The sequence below is a fragment of the Tachysurus fulvidraco genome, chromosome 9 (assembly GCF_022655615.1).
Source record: "Tachysurus fulvidraco isolate hzauxx_2018 chromosome 9, HZAU_PFXX_2.0, whole genome shotgun sequence".
Lineage (NCBI taxonomy): Eukaryota > Metazoa > Chordata > Actinopteri > Siluriformes > Bagridae > Tachysurus > Tachysurus fulvidraco.
In genome coordinates this window covers 17,978,365-17,993,412 of record NC_062526.1, presented here as the reverse complement: position 1 = coordinate 17,993,412, position 15,048 = coordinate 17,978,365, and the positions used below count along the sequence as shown (strand labels likewise).

Sequence of the window (15,048 nt, the reverse complement as noted above, 5' to 3'; positions counted from 1 at the left end):
AAACAAAGATCCCCAACAACCACGTGTGCTGTTTCCCCCGCCTCAGCTTCCCGCATCTCATTCGGTTAAAGCCGCCTTTCCACTGCACACGACAAACGACTGTCGATAAAACAGAAGTCATTAATTTCTTATGGAGAGTCGCAAAGGGGCTGCGTGAGGTGCCGACCATCTGCGGATCTGTAATTTTCGGATCCGTTTTGAGCGTTGGATCCTTTAAAAAAAATTTACTTGTGCGACGACACCACATCTGATATGCTGACCGGACAGGTTTTTATTAAAATGACCGGCAGATTTTAGTGAGGAAAGAGTGACAAAAAAAGCAAAAACAAGTGAAGAGAAAAGCGATGAAGAAAATTAAGCAAAATTAATGTAAAGAAAACAGAAATTGTAGCAATGAAGTTAAGTTAAGAGAATTTCAGTTCTGTCAGGACCACTTTGTCAAAAGAGAATTTATTAGATGATATGCATACAGTTAGTGTTGGCGGTATGGTTCTGTTCTGGACAAAAATCCACGTGCCCGTCCATGCGCATGCATGGCCAGAGCGCGGGGAGCAGCGACTAGAAAATAGAATAAACCCCCCGTATAACAGAACCACTAATCATGCATATTATTATTAGATGCTCGCTTACACGTTTTTGGACAGTAATAAATGAATGAATGGATAAATAAATAATTAAATAATATTAGAGAAAGAGGGAGAGAGTGAGAAAAATATGTGGAGATTTATTACGTAAACTAGTACAAGGCATGGTGGAGTCAGGTTTGGAGGAGGGAGTTTAGATCGCGGCAGCAGCAAAGCGCTAGAGTCCTAGTACTAGCTAGTACTCCTCCCTAAACCTCCGTGCGCATCTTCTGTAAAGTAAAACCAGTTTTTTTTTAACATTCTCTTTTATTGTTGTATGTTTTTATACAATTACTTTAAATGGGGAAAATTGCTTTGAGATACGAGCAATTTGAAATACGAGCAAGGACACGGAATGAATTAAACTCGTATCTCGAGGCATCACTGTAATTTGCATTTTGTTGCATGGTATGTCATACATACAGCAGAACTTAATATTTGGTACAGAAACCTTTGTTTACAATTACAGAGTTCATACATTTCCTGTAGTTCTTAACCAGGTTTGCACACACTACAGCAGGGATTTTGGCCCTCTCCTCCATACAGGTTTTGGGGCTGTCGCTGGGCAATACGGCCTTTCAGCTCCCTCCAAAGATTTTCTCTTGGGTTCAGATCTGGAGATTGGCAAGAACACTCCAGGACCTTGAGATGCTTCTTACGGAGCCACTCCTTAGTTGCACTGGCTGTGTGTTTCGGGTCGTTGTCATGCTGGAAGACCCAGCCACGACCCATCTTCAATGCTCTTACTGAGGGAAGGAGGTTGTTGGCAAAGATCTTGCAGGACTTTTCATGCGCTGCAGGTGTAGTGTGTTACTAATGGTTTTCTAGTGATGTCAAAAAATTAACCAATTTTCATTGAAGCTTGATTCGTTCTGGCAAAATCACGTGACCAGTGACGTCCGAAGCTTCGTTTCACACACACCCACGTGACCGCTTCATTATCTGATTCAAAGGTTTAAAATTGTGCGTGACACGCGGCGCGCCCTCGTGTGTTGTATTGGAGTATTACATAGAATCTATTACTGTATAGCCAGTTTAGGAGAGCTTATTGTTGCGAGTTGTCAGTGGAGCCTGTTACAAAAAGATCGTTTTCTGAAATGTGGGAACACTTTCATTTGATTTCGCCCAATAAGGTGGATATATATGGTTTTATTGTGAAGCCTATATTTATAACTTCAATCTTCATTGGGCAATTATACGATTCAGTGTAATATTTAATATCGTATATTTTGTCAAATTTATATTTATTGGATAGTATAGAAAAATATAGGAATGCAAGAAAAGTCTTTTGTGCACCGCTTAATACCAATAATGATTTTTAAATGGTTCACACTTTATACTTTTGAGACAAGGTCTATCCTTAATCTGTTTTTAGGTCCAGTGTTTGATTTGCTCCCAGCAGCTGGCCTATAATATTAATAATACATCATCCATGTCACTCATTCAAGAACACTTACAATGTCTATTTCACGAGTTCACACTTACAAATAAGACTGTGTGTCTATATAGTCATGCTGAACAGGTGGACACTATATAGTCATGCTGAACAGGTGGACACTATATAGTCATGCTGAACAGGTGGACACTATATAGTCATGCTGAACAGGTGGACACTATATAGTCATGCTGAACAGGTGGACACCTGATTGCTGATTGTTTAATAAAACATAATTATTAAGCATAAAGCATCTATCTAGCCTACAGTACAGATTTATAATCGTGTAAAAGTGTGTCTGCAGTCAAAATGTCCAAATTCACCATACAAAAAGTTATCTTTATTACATTTTTGTTTGGAGTTACCATGTGTATGCAATGGAACATGCTTTGGACATGTATTTAATATATTGATTCATTTATTTATTAATCTTTCCTTAATTTGTCAATCATTTGATTGTGGAACATTCTGTGATAGCGCTTTCACCAGCAGAGGTCCTCATCGAGCTATGATTTGAAAAGCTTCGAGTATTGAACCTTCTTCCGATACAATCGGGTTGAAAGCTTCACTGCTTCAAGAAAGCTTCACTTTGCCATCACTATGGTTTACTTTGAGTCTGTGGTCCAGCTCTCTTTAGGTCATTGACCAGGTCCTGCTGTGTAGTTCTGGGCTGATCCCTCACCTTCCTCATGAACCTTCCCCTATTGTCCTGTAGCCCATCCCAGTCTTGTGCAGGTCTACAATTTTATCCCTGATGTCCTTACACATCTCTCTGGTCTTGGCCATTGTGGAGAGGTTGGGGTCTGTTTGAGTGTGTGTGTGGACAGGTGTCTTTTATACAGGTAACGAGTTTAAACAGGTGCAGTTAATACAGGTAATGAGTAAAGAACAGGACGGCTTCTTAAAGAAAAACTAACAGGTCTGTAACAGCCGGAATTCTTACTGGTTAGTAGGTGATCAAATACTTATGTCATGCAATAAAATGCAAATTAATTATTTAAAAAACATACAATGTGATTTTCTGGATTTTTGTTTAGATTCTGTCTCTCACAGTTGAAGAGTACCTATGATATAAATTAGATTTCTACATGCTTTGTAAGTGGGCAAACCTGCAAAATCGGGAGTGTATCAAATACGTGTTCTCCCCACAGTATATATACTCCCACAGAAAGCCGGTCCAGGCTGACGCTATCCTGCTGGGTCTTGGAGAGGTGGATTTCTTCTGTTAGCAACGCGCGGATAAAAACAGTCCAAAATGCAGGATAGCAGAAAAATAAACAGGTTTAATAACTAAAAACATAAAACAGGGACACGGACTAGGACACATGACGACATACGACAACATCAGACTACGTAAGACGAGGATTCAGCGCTGCAATAGGACGAGAGAAGGGCGGGGCAGACACGTGACAGAACATAAACAAAAGCATGTGGCCAAAGTGCGGGCTGGATCCTGACAGTGAGTGTGTGTGTGTGTGTAGTCTGATTAAAGTGCATCCACACTGACTTTTAAGCTCTCCTTAGTACCCTGATAAATCTGTGTCTCTCTGTTCCAGTAATCAGGATCATCAGCAGTCACCTTCTGTATCCACTCCGTCTTTGGGATCATTTTCATGATGTTATTGTCATAGTAGTCGATCTGTCCTCCATCCACCTGACCAACAGTGGTGAATTCTGGGAAATTTATTCCAGGTGTAACTGCAGTGTAGAAATACTGCATAACTGCGGACATAATAATAATAATAATAATAATAATAATAATAATAATAATAATAATAATAATAATAATAAAGTGTGTATTTCTGTATTACTTGGTGAGAGATTTACTTATTTATTAACTGTATTATTTATGTGTAACTTTGTCAGATTTGCCCTTATTACAGCTTTATCATTAAACTTTATTATTAGGCAAGGCAAGTTTATTTGTATAGCACATTTCATACACAGAGGTCATTCAAAGTGCTTTACATAGAAATTAGAAAACAATTTATAAGAGAGGAAAAAAAAGTATATATGAAAAAATAAGGAACATGATAAAATCATAATAAAAACAAAGAACAATTAAAGAAAATAAATGTGATTTTAATAAAACCAGTTTAAAATATGTTAAACAATAAAACAGGAGTAAAAGTGATTTGGATAAAAAGCACAGTCAGTGTGAAGCAGCACAGTGCTCATTCAGTAAATGCAGAGTTAAACAGATGTGTTTTTAATCTTGATTTAAAAGTGTCTACTGTTGAAGCACATCTGATCTCTTCTGGAAGCTGATTCCAGCTATAGGTGGCGTAATAACTAAATGCTGACGCACCTTGTTTTGAGTGAACCCTTGGTATCTCTAACTGACCTGACCCTAATGATCTGAGTAGTCTGCTTGGTTTATATTCAATTAGCATATCTGTAATGTATTTCAGTCCTAAGCCATGAAGTGATTTATAAACGAGTAACAATACTTTAAAATCTATTCTAAATGTAACTGGAAGCCAGTGTAAGGACCTGAGGACTGGACTGATGTGCTCAGATTTTTGGTTCTGGTCAGAATTCTGGCAGCAGCGTTCTGTATGAGCTGCAGCAGTCTAATGGTCTTTTTGGGGATCCCAGTAAGGAGTCCGTTGCAATAATCTACCCTGCTGGTGATGAAAGCATGAACAAGTTTCTCTAAGTCCTGTCTTGAGACAAAACATCTAATTCTGGCTATATTTCTGAGATGGTAGTAAGCTGATTTCCTTATCGCTTTCACATGACTACTGAAATTAAGGTCAGACTCTAAAATTACACCAAGATTTCTGACTTTATTTTGTGTCTTTAGACCCCTACAGTCAAGGTGTGTGTTAACCTTGAGAGTTTCATCTTTATTTCCGAATACAATGACTTCGATTGTGTCTTTGTTTAACTGGAGGAAGTTTTGACGCATCCAACTGTTAATTTCATCAATGCACTTACATAGAGAGTCAATGGGGCTGTAGTCATTAGGGGACAGGGCTAAGTATATCTGGGTGTCATCTGCATAGCTATGGTAAGCAATTTGGTTCTTTTTCATTATTTGACCAATTGGGAGCAAATTAAAGATAAGCGGTGCAAAAATTTAGCCCTGTGGGACTCCACATGTCATGGATGTCCACTCAGATTCATGGTTACCTATGTTCACATAGTAACCTTTCCCATTAGGTATGAATTAAACCATTTGAGGACCATCCCAGAAAGCCCTACCCAGTTTTCCAGTCTATGTAAGAGTATGGTGTGATCTACCGTGTCAAAGGCAGCACTAAGATCTAGTAGCACCAGCACTGATATTTTACCTGAATCAGAGTTTAAGCCAATATCATTTATTATCTTTATGAGCACTGTCTCTGTGCTGTGATGCTGGCAGAAACCAGATTGAAAATTGTCCAGATAGCCATTTGAGTTTAAGAATTTGTTCAGCTGACTGAAAACAACCTTTTCAATGATCTTGCCTATAAAAGGAAGATTAGAGATTGGTCTGTAGTTGCTAAGCATGGTTTTGTCTAGGTTACTCTTTTTTAGGAGAGGCTTAACAACTGCCGTTTTTAGGGACTCTGGAAAAGTGCCTGTGAGCAGAGAGGTATTTACTATTTTTAAGAAGTCAGTTTCTAAGCAGTTAAGTACCTTTTTGAGAAAGGATGTGGGGAGGGTGTCAAGGCTGCAAGTTGATGCTTTAAGATGTTGTACTGTTTCTTCCAGGGTTTTTATATCAATTATGTCAAATTCTGAGAAAATTACAAATTTTTGAGTTTGTTGTAATGAGGTCTGACTGACAACATTACAATATGAGGCCGTATGGCTTGCCATTCTGATATTACTGATTTTCTCAGAGAAAAAGGTTGCAAACTCATTGCATTTGTTGTCAGAGAGCATTTCACTAGGAACTTGATTTGAGGGGTTTGTTAGTCCCTCTACAGTAGCAAAAGGAGTGCGAGTGTTATTTATGTTGTTGTTTATAATGTTTGAGAAGAAGATCTGTCTAGCTGTGCCTAGTTCTACATTGAAAGCACGAAGACTGTCCTTATAGATGCTATAATGTACTTCAAGTTTTGTTTTCCACCACATACGTTCAGCTTTTCTGCATGTTCTTTTCATGCTCTGTACCGCTGTTGTGGTTCTCCAAGGTGCTTTACGTCTGCCAGTGATCATCCTGACCTTTACTGGAGCTATACCATCAATAGCATCTTTAACTTTTAAGTTCAAATTTTCAAGGAGAACATCAACAGTGTCTGCCAATATGTTTGGCAACATTGATATAGCATTCATAAATACCTCACTGGTGTTTTCATTTATGAACCTTTTTTTGACATAGACAGATCTAGCATCAGTGGCAGGACAGATCAATAAATCAAAGTAAACACAGAAATGGTCAGATAGCGCTTCATCCTTGATAACAGTGGATGGAATGTTTAGACCCTTGATGAGCTAATGAGCAGATCAAGAGTGTGTCCCCTATTGTAAAATTCTGTGAATTCGTCAAAAAACTTTGGGGTGTATTTGGGAGGCCTATAAATAATTGTAAACAGAATGCGTGGTGTACCTTTTAGAGCAATACACAAATATTCAAAAGACTGGTAATCACCAAGTAACACTTGCTTGCATTGAAAGGCATCTTTGAATAAAGCAGCTATTCCTCCACCTCTTCTAACAGCTCTACAGACACTTATAAAAGTAAAGTTGGGTGGGGCTGATTCATTGAGGACTGTAGCGCTGCAGCTGTCATCTAACCAGGTTGTTAGTGGTGATAAGATCATTAACTAAAAATGATTTGTTCTTTAATGAACGGATGTTCAGAAGTGCTAATTTAACAGTAACTGGTTTTGGCCCTGTGTCCATCTCAGAATGACGTCTATAGGCAGTAGATTAGATAGAGTTGTCGTGCGGCTGGACAGGGCATTCGTCTTTCTATCACATGTCAGGACAGAGATAGGGAAAGCTAAAGGGACATTGGGCTCCTGCTTGTTCTGAAAACATTTCTGATTGTTACTGCTGTCATAGCGGGGACCCAACACATATCAGTTATCAGTGCTGTTTGCAGATGAGGGCTGGTGTGATCCCTGACGTTGAGGCAGAGGTCGGAGTGCCCTCTCAGATGGAGGGGGAGGGCAGGCTGGGCTCGGAGGCTTTGGTGGTTGTGGAGCCCACCGTTTCTTGGTTGGTATTTGGGGACTCGCAGCAATAGAGTGGGAAAGCTTAGTTCCAGGAGATACCAGTTTCTCCATTTTCTCTGAAAAGCACAGAAGTGGTGATGTTGAAGAGAAGGAGAGAGAGTGTGATGACATCAGCTGTGATTCTGGTGTTCCTGGATACTCGGGAGTGGTATCTTGTTTTTCCTGGTTGTTATCCACAGAAACATCCTTGGGTGTTGATTCACCATGGTCATTTAGGCTGTTCAGGAGTGGACTGGCACACTCAGCTGATGAATGAAGAAGGAAGAAAAAGATATTGTCTTTAAGGAACCTAGCACCTAGTTTGTTTGGGTGGATACCATCTGTGTTAAAAAGTTGCCTTTGACTCCAGAAGATATTAAAATTGTCAATGTAATTTTATGTCCTCTTATGGTGCAGGTTTTTTGCAGCCATGAATTTAAACTTAGTAGCCGAGGAAACATATTTGTTCCTCTGGCTGGGAGAGGTCCACTGATGAATGATTGAACTTTCAGTCTTGCAAGTGTTTCAAAAAGTTCATTTGAAATCCTTCATGAGGAGCTCAGACTGCTCTTTCCAAATATCATTCTTTCCCACATGTATGACAATCCGACTGAGAGACTTATGTTTCATCAGAATGTTGCAAAGTTCCTTGTTAACAACAGAAACCGTTGCCCGAGGAAAACAGTATGTACGGGTAGCCTTGCTTCCAATGTTTCTGATAATAGAGTCACCCACTATCAGTGTGCTTGGCTCGGTTGCTGTCTGAGTGGAGCACCGCTGCCTGTATGATATTGAGTGTCTGTTAGCTACTGGCTGATGTGATCTGTGTCCATTTACATTTGGGGATTCTTCACCCAAACTCATTAGTGCTTCATATCTATTTTCAAGTCGCACAGGGGGTGGTGGAATACCAATATTAGCTACTCGAGTTGTACCCATATCTGGGGTAGATGATGCTAATGCAGCACCTTTGGGTTTCACACCCTGTTTATGCCATCGGTTTGTGTCCTCAATTGCTTTAGGTTTCTGTGAGCTCACCATGACCTGTTTAAAAGCATTAGGTTTACAGGACTCACCAGCTTTATGTTGAGAGGGACCACGAGGAAGCTCTGCTGTATGTTCTGCCAGGGTCGGCAGCACCACAAGTAACTTTGTTTCGAGAACTGCAATCCTTTTGTAGAAGTCTGTGGCAGTTTGAGCAGCAGGTGGATTGAGATCCAAAAGAAGGCATTTTCTCTTCTGTTCGAGTGTGGGCAGCTGTGTTGTCCTGATTTAGGATTGTAAACTGCCGGCAATAGCAGACTGGTAGACCGCTATGACAAATTCCCCAAGTTGTTGAATATTCCAAATGTCAATATAGTTCCAGGAATTTGTAGTTTTAGTGTGAGTGCCCATATTGTTTAGTTTGAGCACAGTGCTGAACTGCTGGTAGTTAAATCAAAAGATAAAATCGAAAAAGCAAAAGTGCAAAGCACAGAGTGCAAGAAAAAGCGTCCGAACCGTAGCGAAGCAGGAAGCAGAAAAAAAATAGTAAAATAGCAGAGTAAATAAATGTAGTAAAGACGGTAAACATTACAGAACTCACCTGCTGATGAAAGATGAAGAGAAAATGTGAAGAAGATCAGAGTCTTCATCACTGTGCTGCAGAGCGACATCTCTCGCTGTCTGATCACTAAAACACTAAATCTATTATTTACTGACTGGATTTATAACTTTAACACCACTGTTTAAGACCTACACCAAATACACACACTTCCAATATACATCCATCAACTTGTTTACATGCTTCTTACATTCATCAAACTGTTTACATGCTGTTTTGCACACACAGTCTAACATTTCAGTCGTTTTGCACATACTGTACAATATTTCAGTTGTTTGCTGTTTTTGCACAATACTATACTTTATCTCAGGGACCTGCTGCTAAGAAACTGTGTTCATAGTATTACTGTACACTATATTGTCTGAACATACAGTATTTACACTGGTCGGTCAGTTCTGTTTCTGATTACTGTCTTTTGTGTATTGTCTTTTTTGTATTTTGTTTATTGTCTTGTAACTTTTTGTCTGCACTGTTTTTTGTCCTGCACTGTCTTGTTTGTCTTGTCCTGCACTGTCTTGTTTGTCTTGTCCTGCACAGTTTGCACCAGGTTGCACAGTTGCACTTTATGTGGCTAGGACTAACTTACTAAGTCCTTAGCCCTGTCTTTGTTTTATGTAACATCATGGTCCTGGAGAAACGTTGTCTCATTTCACTGTGTACTGCAACAGCTATGGTTGATAGCCATATGGTTGAAATGACAATAAAAGCTTCTTGACTTGTAACTCTGTTTAACTCCATTGTCACTCACTTTAATCCTGTTTACTTCTGTTTAAAGGCGCGGTCCACGATCTCTGAAAGCCAATGCTGACATTAGAAATCACCAAAACAAACATGCCTTTAACCCAAATGGGGGTCACCCCTGTTTTGATAGCTCCACCCCACACATACCTACGTAACCCACTATTATGGCGGAACCTGCTGGGGAAGCTGGCCGAGAGGATATTTTTATCAATAAATGAACTCGACGAGTAATACTATGGTAATACAGGTCAAATGTGTTTTTGTAGTACTGTGTGTTGTACCATGAAAGGTTTAGCTCCGTTTCAAGTGGAAGTCGACGTTCAACACCTAGAACCCGAGGCAGAGGTAAAGTTAGAGGCAGAGGTTGTAGCGTTGCTGGCTAATGTCAGACATGCACACTGAACACTCTCTCTGCTGCATATTAACAGGACACACTACTTTCTGCTAATTGGCTACACGTTTGTTAGTCGACTCAGTTTTCTGAAGCATTTTTGAAACATTGTGCACGGCGCCTTTAACTGTATAATACAGTCACTGATCCTGCTGATGCTGCTGTTATTGAATGGATAGAACCATAAAATCTACTCATTTTTCTTAATGATAAAAATTATAACCTCTCAATCTCACAGTTCCTAATAAGTGTTGTGTTATCAGTAACATAATGTCTCAGTTGAAGTAAATGAAAGAAATCATGTTTGAATAACTGGTACTTCTGAGCAAACTCCATAAATGACATTAATCTATTGTCTGTAAACATATCGCCAAGCCTAAAAAGTCCCAGATTACACCATCATTTAAAACCATTGTTCAAAATTCCTGGGATAAAGTCAGGGTTGTTTAATATTGGGATAAAAAAAACGAAAATTTAGACCTCCAAACCTACAGACAGATATCCATGCATTCATAGTATTAACTATAATCGGATTGTTATATATCTCTTTGTTTTCCGAAAGTTCTTAACAAAAAAACCAAACAAAAAAAAGAGCTCTTAAAGGAAGATTCAATGTTTAGCCAAGAAGAAGAATCGTCTCTGACTCATTCAGCAATGTATCTCAGATGAGAACTTATCTGATACAGCTTAATATTCTGAAAAAACAACCCTCCTTCAGAATTTGGCAGATAAAGTATTTTACATTTTCACGTTTGCTCAATATAAAGGAAAACAAGGAGCTATTCGACCCAGCCGAGACACTGGCAAGGAATTCCACTGCTCTAAATCCTTCTGTATTTTTCAAATAAAGGACCAATATTAGATTCATACATGTAGAGATAAAAAATACCTAAATTGATGAAGCCTAGAGGAGATGACTTAAAAGGAAAACAGGGCACAATATTAAGTTTGGAAATAATAGTATCTAAAGGGAAAGCTTCAGATTTAGCCAAGTTCATTTTATAACCAGTAAAGGTGCTGATCTTATTGCTTCTGCCAGAGGTTCCATAGACATAACATTTAAAAGGCATCTAACGTTACCAAATGAATCCCTACCCTGTATAAATCCTGTTTGATCAGCCCCAATTATTGTAGGCAGAATTATTTCCACGCGCATTGCTAAAATGTTAGAAAGACATTTCTGATCAACATTAATAATGCAATTGGCCTGTAAGAAGCGCATAACTCAGGACTCTTAAATTTCTTTAATAAAAGCTAAATATTAGCTTCTCTAAGGTTCTTTGGTAATTCTTTATCAAACATACTAAGCAATGGATCTACTACAACTCCTGAAACTGCTTAAAGAAATCCCCTTATCAGGCCCTGGTGATTTACCATTCTTTAGAGCATTAATAGCATTAATAATAATAATAATAATAATAATAATAATAATAATAATAATAATAGCGGTAGGATGGATGGATGGATAATAATAATAATAATAATAATAATAATAATGATGCATTTTATTTAAAGGCGCCTTTCAGGGCACGCAAGGACACCGTACAGTTGAGTGGTGATGATAAAATCAATACAACAATACAACAAACAACAATTATTGACATTAAATAGTTTAAAATTGATCAGAGAAAGCTAATTTATACAAGTGAGTGTTAAAAGATGATTTAAAATCTATAAAAGGAATGTATACACTTTCTTGTATAGATTGTGGAAAAGAATTCCAGAGATTAGGAGCAGCACAACTAAATGCCCTAGACCCCATACTGGCTAAACGCACAGAAGGTACAACAAGGGACGTAAGCTTTGGGATGTGATAGTGATAGTGACGTGACATACGGCTAAGTATGGTGACCCATACTCAGAATTCGTTCTCTGTATTTAACCCATCCAAAGTGCGCACACACACAGCAGTGAACACACACACCGTGAACACACACCCGGAGCAGTGGGCAGCCAGTGGGCGCCCGGGGAGCAGTTGGGGGGATTCAGTGCCTTGCTCAAGGGCACCTCAGTCGTGGCCGTCCCAAGACTCGAACCCACAACCTTCGTGTTACAAGTCAGACTCTCTAACCATTAGGCCACGACTGCCCCCGTTGTAAATATGAAGCAAATCAGAGAGATATTGTGGTGCAGAATTATGAAGAACTTTAAAAGTGAGAAGTAAAATCTTATACTCTACTCGATATTTAACAGGGAGCCGGTGAAGATGGTAAAGAACTGGAGTGATATGCTAAATGGAGGAGGTTCTAGTAATTATACAGGCAGCTGAATTCTGGACTAATTGAAGTTTGTGAAGGAGTTTGTTAGGTAGCCCAAAGAGAAGAGAGTTACAGTAATCAATGCGCAAGGTAACTAGAGCATGTACAAGAACAGCTGCGGAATTTGGGGTGAGAAATGGACGAAGGCAGCTGATGTTCCGTAGATGGAGATAAGCAGACAGAGTAATATTGTTCACATGCTTTTCAAAAGATAAAGTACTATCGATGACCACTCCCAGTGTTTTAATCTGAGTGGATGGGGAGATTAAAGAGTTATCAACAGAAAGTGAGAAACTGTTGGATTTTGACAAATTAGATTTGGTACCAACAAGGAGAACTTCTGTTTTGTCATTATTCAGCTTGTGAAAGTTCCACGAAAACCAGGATTTAATCTCTTCTAAGCAGCCCAAAAGAGAGGAGGAAAGAAGGGTAGAATTTGGCTTACCAAGGGGTAGTAAATAAATAATAAACAAAACAGTGCCCAAAACAGAGCCTTGAGGGACACCAGCTGTAACAAGTGAAACATATGATCTAAAAGTTTTAAGCTGAACAAATTGAGTGCACTCAGAAAGATAATATCTGAACCAACTAAGAGGGATGCTGGTAATTCCTACAGAGAGAAATCTATCTAAGAGATCTTGATGAGAAATTGTATCAAAGACCACCGTTAAATCAAGTAGAATAAGTATAGTTAAAAGTCCAGAATTGGGCTGACATCAGAAGATCATTAACAACTTTTACCATAGCAGTCTCTGTACTATGCAAAGGTTGAAACCCAGATTGGAATTTGTTAAGAGCCTATTTTTTAAGAGATGGGAATGAACCTGATATGCAACAACTTTTTCCAAAATTTTTCAGGTTTCTTAAATCTTGTAGTGATCACAGCATCAGTTATTATACCAGGTAAAGAAGCTTTGACCAGGTGAGTGGGAAGTGGATCTAACTGACAAGTGGACTTAGATTGTTTGATAAAACCTGATATTTCATCAATAGCCGGAAGTTCAAAACTGTAAAATAAAGACAATTGAGAATCACGGGAAGGTAAATATGACAGATCAGATGCCACATTATTTTGAGACGTTAATTGTTGATTATTATTTACAATTGTAGTATTAAAAAAGGTCATTAATTTATCACATAGATCACTAGAATATAGATGAGAAGGAATGGTATCAGGAGGCCATAGGATATTATTTACTGTATTAAACAAGGACCTTGTATTCCCTTCACCTAACCCAATTATATTAGGATTTAGCGGTTAAAAGAGCGTTCTTGTAAGAGAGCATATGATCTGTGTACATATATTTATGAACATTAAGTCCGGTTTTAATGTATAAACGTTCCAAGCGACGCCCCTAAGTTTTAAGTTGTCTTAGTTCTGGTGTAAACCAGGGTGCAGAACAAGTAAAATAAACAGTGTGAGTTAAAGGTGCAAGTGCATCAAGTACACTGTGCAGTCCCTCCTAATAATAAGAAGCCAAGTCATCTGGAGTAGAGAAAGCATTGCTCCTGAAGAAATTGTGCAATCCATCAGAAAGTGCAGAGAGATCGATGTTCTTGATGTTGTGAAATGAAATGGAACGACCCAAGTTGGTTTTTTTTCAACCATAAAGTTAACACTGAATGATATTAACTTATGATCTGATATGGGCAAATCTAAAGCATGACAATTGGAAGGTGTTACATCAGAACAACAAATATGGACAAGAATATGGCCTTTACTATGAGTTGGAAAAACTGTCGAGGCATGATAAAAATATCCCTAGTAAGAGTATTGTTGACATTGTCCATGTGTATATTAAAATCGTCCAATATAATATAACATTTTATGTAGAACTCGGTAAAGTTGAGAATACAGAAAAATCATTTAAAAAACTAGTATTGCTCCTGGGTGGGCGATAAACAGTGGCTACAACATTAGGAACAGGCCCATTTATTTGTAAAACAGGCCCTGTATTAACATCCTCCCGTTTAGTAATTATAGGAAGTAGAAAAGAATGTCTATTCCTTATCAGGAGGGTGAAGAGTTGAATGGGAAGTTATGTTTAATGAGAAGAACAGCACCTCTGCCTCTTAATATTCTACATCACTCAACCGAGTCTCTTGTAAAAGAGCAATTTCAATATTTCCTTTTCTCAAAAAAGTATCTTCCTACGTTTTATAGGATTATGGATACCACAAATATTCCAAGTACAGATACTAAGCACTGTAGACATTAAATACGGTACAGACAATCAGTGTAAATGTAATGCAGATAATCAAAGAATATCTTCCTATAAATGTACACTGAGAAAAGTTGAGCTTTAATCAAAAATAAAATAAAATACCATTAAAACAAGGGAAAATATATACAAGGAAACAAACCTGCCAACCATGCAGGAAGAATTATACTTACTCTTTTCTTTTGTAGGCAACTGTCTAAAGTACCTCTCAAAACACTCATATCCTTTAACATACGGTAACACAAATTCCACCATGCTCCCAGAATGTTGATACACCTTCACTCAGTGACTTATTTTGTTTATGTACCACATAAGTGCCCACTGTAGTGGAAATTTTCACTTTAGAGATGTTCATAAGAATCTGTCCTTCTATGCTTCTGTATTTCCCCTGGCTGGTAGTTATTGTGACTAGAGATTGCAGTTGTTTTCCTAAAACAGCTTCCAGCAGATCGTTCCCGTGGGACCTTGTTAAGTACAGATTAGCTTGGTCAGAAGATGAGCAGGCTTCTAAGCCAATGGTTGATGATGTTTTCCTTTTACATGTCTTCTTTGTTTGAATTCTGTCTATAAAATCCTGATGTTATCTATAATGGGGTCCTTCATCTCTCATGCTATATGCGGAGTG

General features: G+C 38.5%; 1 pseudogene; it reads left to right on the top strand.

Annotated features, from left to right (window-relative positions):
* LOC113653643 overlaps positions 1-15,048 on the top strand; it is a 104,204-nt pseudogene that overhangs the window by 20,574 nt on the left and 68,582 nt on the right.